The sequence below is a fragment of the Lacerta agilis genome, chromosome 7, assembly GCF_009819535.1.
Source record: "Lacerta agilis isolate rLacAgi1 chromosome 7, rLacAgi1.pri, whole genome shotgun sequence".
NCBI lineage: Eukaryota > Metazoa > Chordata > Lepidosauria > Squamata > Lacertidae > Lacerta > Lacerta agilis.
Window position 1 is genome coordinate 55,748,937 of NC_046318.1, and position 8,020 is coordinate 55,756,956.

General features: G+C 40.0%; 1 long non-coding RNA gene across 2 annotated transcripts; it reads left to right on the forward strand.

Moving 5' to 3' along the window:
• The first annotated feature begins 88 nt into the window (after positions 1-88).
• Positions 89-8,018, forward strand: LOC117050078. 2 transcript variants are annotated; one of them, XR_004427057.1, is made up of 3 exons: positions 89-170; positions 4,604-4,800; positions 7,925-8,018. It is a non-coding gene; the product is annotated as an uncharacterized LOC117050078 (long non-coding RNA). The 2 variants fall into 2 exon arrangements; XR_004427056.1 differs by lacking the exon at positions 89-170 and adding an exon at positions 3,113-3,983.
• The last annotated feature ends 2 nt before the right edge of the window (positions 8,019-8,020 follow it).

An 8,020-nucleotide genomic window follows, 5' to 3' on the forward strand; every position in this document is an offset into this window, starting at 1 on the left:
ACGTCGCTTTGGTCCGCCGGGTTTGTGGCCCCCCGTGTGGCGAACGCCGTGGGCAGGAGCGGAGCGGGGCTGCTAGGCGCTGGTAGCCGAGGAGGCGCCTGGCGCCACTCGTTGCACCTGCATCGGATCCGAAACAGGAGCTCCCCTACAGACGGAACGGACTGCGCTGGGTTGTTGTTTTTCCTCCCCCCACCTCCATTGTATGCGAGCCTTTTGAGGATCAGGCGCTACACTGTAGGCAAACTAGATTTACTCTTTAAGAAAAGTAGGTAGTTGGAGCTTTCAAGGGACATTGCTCAACCCATAACAGGCTCCCCTCAAAAATAACATTCTGCTTCACCAATTAGTTCTCCACTGTATTTTGTACAATTTATATTTTTATCCCACATACTCCTCCTCCTCCTCCTCATTTCCACCCTACAAGGTAGGTTAAGTGGGGAAGGGCAGTGATTGGCCTAAGGTCACCCCGTGAGCTTCATGACCTTTAGAATAGGACAGCTTCCCACATCCCACCTCAAGGCTCCAACTATTCTGACAGCGGAAGGGGAGAAAGAAAGAAAAATTACAGTAGACTCTGTGCTGGGGGCAGGCGGGCTGAGCCCAGCATCCTGATAGGCATGCAGATCTCCCCCTTCCTGCTCATCAATCTGTAGTAGTAGTAGTAGTAATTATTATTATTATTATTATTATTATTATTATTATTATTTGTACCCCGCATCTGGCTGGGTCTCCACAGCCACTCTGGGCAGCTTCCAACAAATATTAAAATAGTCGTACCCCGGGTTGTGCACACCCCGGGTTGCGGATGTTAGAGTTAAGAACGCCCGCAACCCGGAAGCATTTCCGGAGCGTGCACGACCTACGCACGACCCCCGGATGCGCAGAATGCTTCTGTGAACTTTGCGCATGTGCAGAAGCGCTCAAATCGCGCTACTTCCAGTTTTTTTTGTTGGGGGGGGGGCGTTCGTGTTATGCACGCCCGTGTTACGTAGCACGATCCGGAACAGATCGCATGCGTAACATGGGGTACCACTGTACATTAAAATATCACAGATTAAAAACTTCCCTAACAGGGCTGCCTTCAGGTATTTTCTGCATGTCAGGTAGTTGTTTATCTCCTTGACCTCTGATGGGAGGGTGTTCCACAGGGCAGGCGCCACTACCGAGAAGGCCCTCTGCCTGGTTCCCTGTAGCTTTGGTTCTCGTAGTGAGGGAACCGCCAGAAGGACCTCCGTGCTGGATCTCATCTAAAAATGATGATAGTGCTAATTAATAATTTTATTATTTATACCTGAGGGGGCATGGGGAGGATGTCTTTCTGTCTGTACTGCCTGCCCTCAATGGGGATGCACTTCCCTAGGAGCACATCTGTGGTTTAGGGGTCTCCTGGTTTCAGTACTGTCACTGGAGGCTCAAGTGGCTCAGGGTGCCTTGGACTTACTGCCACAAAGTGCCTTTTTCCATCTCCAGCTGCTTCACCAGCCATGGCCCCATTTGGGCAGTGATGACTGGGCCATGGTATGCCAAGTTCTGATGACTTCCAGATTGGATTATTGCAATGCGCTCTACATGAGGCTGCCCTTGAAGATGACCTGGAAACTACAAATGATTCAAAATGAAGCAGCCAGATAGCTAGCTGGGGATCCATTTAGACCTCGCATAACCCCCATTTTAAAGCAGTTGCATTGGTTGCTTATTTGATTCTAGGCCCAATTCACTGAAGTGTTTAAAGCCCTCAACACCTCATGTCCCAAATTCCTGAAAGACCGCTTTCTTTCCTACAGACTCCCACCCCCATGTGTTAGAATCAGCAGGGCGGGTGATAGTAAATTGTTCGATCGAAAGTGTTTGTAACACTGTGTTTTAATTGTTGTAACCCACCCTGGAGCCTTATGATGTTACTAAAGTTGCATGTAGAATTAAAAGACTTAGGACTAGCCAGGGGGCTGCTGCCATCTTTCAGAATCCGATATATGAGGCAGCCATCTCACACTCCCTAATGGTAGGGCTAGTCTAGAAGGAAAGGGCTCTGCTTGACAGAAAACTGTAATCACCAGGACCTAGCTAATGACAGGCCACTCTGAAGTGGCCAGGCCCTTGTATTGTCTCCCCCACCCAATCTCCAAAGTAGTTCTAGATATTGCTTCTCCATCATTCTCTCCTCCATCAAAACCCAAACTTTGCCAAAGTAAGTCTTCAACAAAGAAAAGTTTCTACCAGCCACTTGTGCCTGAAGGTGGCAAACTGTCAAGCAATGGAATGGGTGGTCAATAGGTTTTGGGGGGATGTATTGATCCTAACAGTTGTATTTGAAATACCATGTGCTTGCTACAGGTAAATAAAATGCTGTTGTGCAAGGACCACATGCTCACCATTTTGCAAATGTATGCTCAGCAATGTGACTCGTACAGAGACGTGCAGTGCTATGTCCAGTAATGGACCTTTACACGAGGCTCTAGTGACTTCTGATGAATGTGTGCCAAAATATAACTTTTACAGAATTAATTGAGTCTAACAAACGAATCCATGCATTTATTAAGAGCACTTCTAAAATAAATATATTAGGGTGATACCTAATTAATTTGCAGAGCAGACTCATTGAAATCAATGGACTTAAAATTATTCATGACTACATTGATTTCAGTGGGCGTGCCTTTCTCATTTTTCAATTCATTGTAGGTTTGTCATATTTGATAGCATTGTGTTTATAAAATAAAGAGCTTTAATTCTATATCTAACTTGCTTCAGTACTCTTGCCCAGCCATACTTTCAGATAGCAACACTGTAATTTCAATTCTGTGACTTTTTCCCCTGAAAAAAACACCTCCCTTGGTTTTTCTGTCACTGCTATAATTCCTGGTCTTCCAGACTTACTTGCTGAACCACACAGCTGAGAAGCATTGAGTGGACAGAGAGAAGCCTGATAACATGGGTCCAGTTGCAGGCATTAAGGCCTGTCATTCTCAGTAAACATATTTCTTAGGCAGACTTGTAGCATACATTACCACTAAAAGCCTAAAAACAATGTAAGAATATGAAAGGTTATAATCCAGCTTGTTGCCTTTGATGTGTATCTGCTTCAATAAAAAACCGGGTCCTAGGAAAATAATAAATATGGACTCTCACAAGAAACATCTTTTTAGTACAGCAAATGATTGCATAGATATCTGCATATCTGCACAGATGTAGGCCATTTATGGGCTTTTGTTGACATGAACTATATCCTGATTCCTGAACAAAATGAGAGTTCTTAGTATTGAAGTTGTCATCCTTATAATTGGCACCTAGACAGAATTGGTGCTCTGTTTGAAAAAGTACTTTATTGAGGAATAGGAATATTTCAAACACAAATAATTTTATACATAAAGAAACAGACTACATCTCAATAAATTAGTTCAATTGTTCTACTTGCAGAAAATATCACAACTGAGTTGACCTTCTAGAGAAAGGATTTTTCAGTGCAATTGGACAATTTACACTGCAAACCTAGCCTCACGTATCTGAGAGCAAGCCCCATTGAAATCAGTAAGACTTGCTTCTGAGTAGACATGGTTAAGATTACACTGCAATTCTACACATAGTTACTTAGGGGGTAAGTTCTAGTGAACTTGATGGGACACCATTCTGGGTATGCATGAATGGGATTGCACTTAGTGAAACATCATTGACAATAGTCTAATTATTCCTTTCTCCAGTTTTACGTTCAAAAACATTCCTAAAGGTTTTGAAGAACAAAGTTTTCATGGCATGAATTTTGAACTGTTTTATTATTGACCAGAACAGACAAGCAATTTTACAGTTCTACTGCTTGACTGCTGTTTTTCTGCAAGTATACCCACAGGGCATTCAGTACATTAATGAAGCCAGCACTAGACAAGACCACCAAATAAAGTGAAACCATTTGCTTACCACCTCAAGCTTTTTAACCCCCACAGAAGATGTGTGTCCTCCTGCAGTTTTAAGGAACACACACAATTCAAAAGGTACCGGTATTTGTTACTTCAGACACGTTATTCACAATAATTCAGATTGCATGCATGCTGACCCTCAGATGCAAAGTGTGATTCTATTTCTCTTGAATTGTAAACTGTTCCAAGTTCTCTTTAACTTGAAGAGACACTTCTTTGAAAATATATATGAGATGATTTACTTAAAAAGAAGTTGAAAGGAAGATTCAAGCGGATTAACTTCATTGAAAGGGTTTGCAGGCTTTTTAAAACTGCAAGAACCAAAGTTCAAATAAAAGGTACACCACAGGCATGAAGGCATGAAGTCCAAGAAGATGCCAGTATAGTTAACAAGCAGAGTCAGTCAAGGATGCTATAAAAAAAGTCTTAATTGGAAGGAATGATAATGTAGGGCAAAGCCAGGGCTGGGTGCACAGATATTGGCAAAATACATACAAGTTGACAGGCAAGTGGGGAAAGGGAATCTCAGGAGCATATTGTTTAAAAACATTAAGAAAGAAAACAACTCATTTAAATGTATCAGAATCAGGAAATTAGCCAGGGAGTTGTTTGGATCTTAGAGGGCGGGGGGGGGGAGGAATATGTTGAGAGGTAATACAGAAAAACTGAACAAAGTATTTGCATCTTCACTGCAGAAGTGGAAAGGTGGATACTATATATGGACAGGTTTCTTTTCCTGAGAAGTGAGTGAATCTGAAGCACGGAGTCCAAGGTGCCAAGAGAAGCTGAAGGAGTTACCAACAAGTTAATGATTAGCAAATCTCCGAGTCTGAATATCATACAGGAAGAGATCCAGGAAATAACTGAATAGTTATTTTGATGTCTGTTCCAGGTAAATTTGGGTAACATATTATTAAAGCTAAAATTAGTAAACATATGTAAGTACAAGTCTTGCTGCAGAAGAATAAGGATGGCATGCCTTACCAACATCATAGATTTCTTATGAATCCCAAAAAGCATGTGAATAGGGTAGAATTCCTATGTGAAGTTAGCAGTGATCTAGTAGAATTTCTAAGTAAACTTAGCAGTGATGGGATAAGAAGGCAAGTCCTTGTATGGATTGGCATCTGCTGTGCTGGTATAGAGCAGGAAGCAGAGGGGAACAGTTTTCACAATGAAAGGTTAGAAGTGACGTCCCAAGAGGATTTGTATTGACACAAATGGTTTTAAAGTAAGTCCTCTGGAGATAGGGATGAATAGTGAGATGGCCAAGCTTTCTGATCACATCAAATTATTCCACATGGTAAAATGAAAATGGATTGTGAGGAGCTCTAAAAGGACTTCTCCAAACTGGGAGAATGGGCATAACATAGCAAATGCAATTCAATATGAGTGCACATTGGGTCAAGAGCTCCTAACTTCACCTATTTGTTTAGTGTGCAGCAGCTGTTAAAAATGCAAATTCCATGCTAAGGAATATCGGGAAAGGGATATGAAAAATTTAAAATTCAGCATTACATCTTATATAAAATCTATGGTTCAACCATATTTAGAATGGTGTGAACTGTTTTGGTCAGCTGATTTCAAAAAGAGCAACAGCAAGCTGGGAAAAGTGCAGCCAAAATGATCAGAGGCTGGAGCACCTTTCCCAAAATAGAAAGCTTAAGTGTCTGTGTCATTTAAGTTGGGGGGGGGGGGAGTTGATTAGCAGGGAGAAATAATAATAATAATACCCCACCCATTTGATGGGTTGCCCCAGCCACTCTTTAAAATTAAATATGTGTGCATATAAAATGGGTAGAGATAAGCTTTTTTCTCCCATTTCCATAATGCCCAAGATTATCCAATGGGATGGATTAGCAGAACATACACAGTACATATTAATTCATGGAATTTGCTGCCATAATATGTGGAGATGACCAGCAGCTAAGATAACTTTGAAAAATGTTTAGTGGAGGATAGGACTGTCAATTGCTACTAGTCATAATGGAATATGCTACCTCCAGGTTTGAAGACGGTAAGTCACCAACTGAAAGATGCTGATGGTGCAACACTGGAAGTGAGTTATTGCCTTCATGTCCTGCTTGCTGTCTTCCCAGGAGCATCTGGTTGGCTAATGTAGGAGATGGGATGCTGGATTACATCAACCCTTGGTCTGATCCTGCAGGTCAATTCTTATGAAACAGTTTTCATTGCTGAAGCAAGTAATTTCATCCATTACAAAAGCAAGAAGAACTTCATTGTTAATATGAAGTCTTATGTTTGTTCTTTCTAGTAGCACCTTAGAGACCAACTGAGTTTGTTCCTGGTATGAGCTTTCGTGTGCATGCACACTTCTTCAGATACACTGAAACAGAAGTCACCAGATCCTTAAATATAGTGGGGGAGTGGGGAGGGGTATTACTCAGAAGGGTGATCGAAAATTCTTTCTAGTAGCACCTTAGAGACCAACTGAGTTTGTTCCTGGTATGAGCTTTCGTGTGCATGCACACTTCTTCAGATACACTGAAACAGAAGTCACCAGATCCTTAAATATAGTGGGGTAATACCCCTCCCCACTCCCCTCCCCACTTCTGAGTAATACCCCTCCCCACTCCCCCACTATATTTAAGGATCTGGTGACTTCTGTTTCAGTGTATCTGAAGAAGTGTGCATGCACACGAAAGCTCATACCAGGAACAAACTCAGTTGGTCTCTAAGGTGCTACTAGAAAGAATTTTCGATTTTGTTTTGACTATGGCAGACCAACACGGCTACCCACCTGTAACTCTTATGTTTGTGATTGCCTATTCCTGATTTAAAGTAAGATTAATACTTTAAGATAACAATCAAGTTCTTTGAACACAGCAGTAGCGTAAAAACACCCAGATACTTAATTTTTTGTTTAGTAATTTGTATTTAATCCATACTGTGATATTTATATAGATAAATGAAAATATGTGCAACACTAAAGCATGGATTGTTTTTAAGAATGGACATTAACATCCTTTTAAACAATTATATTGTAACAAAATCCATAGTGTGGGAACAATTACATTAGTCTTTCAGATGGACAACGTAATCTAAAGTTTTAGATCTATGAAGGTGTTCCTTCACTGTGGATTAAGAGAACAGACTGACATGATTAATTATGTAAATCTGCTTTACGGAAGAAAAAAAATACAGTTTCCCAACATTCCTTAGATGAATTATGCAAATATGAAGATGCTGGTTAAATATTCAGTGATTACTTCTCATGCATACTATCAGTATGTATACATCTCTTAATGGATTGTTATAAATTAATTTACAAGTAAAAATATAGGATAGGAAAAAATTATAAAGAGATATACACCTTCCAATCCCTCAGTATTTTTTTTTTTTTGGTTTGAACAGAAATTGAAGAGTGGTACTTCTCGTTTTTTAAAGGACTATGAACATCTACATACAAGTTTATACCCACAGCATCTGTTCACTTTTGATTAAGAAGCCAATAAAGTTTCCCTCAAAATAGAAAACATAACAATTTCTTGTTTAAAACAACCCTGCCAAATTGATAGTTTGTAATTCAGTGCCAATACAGAACACTTATTTTCTTCCATTTGACTTATACCCACCCCTGAGTTTAATGATTATATTTGTTTTAAATATTAGAGAAGCTACAGTAGTATGTACATATCTATAAAATTTGCAAGTTACAACACAGCAGTAAAAAAAAACCACTAGAATATCTTCAGCCAATCCTAGTAAGTTCTTTTAAGCTAAGCTGACCTGGTTCTTACTTTAAAAATCAAGTAAGAGTTGTACTCAATTCAGACATTCATTTATTGACTACTAGGTTTGATTTTCTTTTTAGTGCAATAAGGCAACATTAAAAAGAGCTCTGAAATAGAAAGTTTGCATATGTGTAAAGGTAGTAAGTTTATAAAAGACACATCAGTGCTTCCTAAAAAGACAGCCTAGATGCAGTATCATAAAATTACATAGAGGTGAAGAACAATTCACTATTGTTTAACAATTGTTTTTCTATATAAAAGGTAAATCTAGTTGTAGGCAGATCTTTGAAGGAGAAAACCTGGAAAAATTGCTATGGCTGTATGGGACAAGGTAAGAAAAATATACTTTTGTCTAAA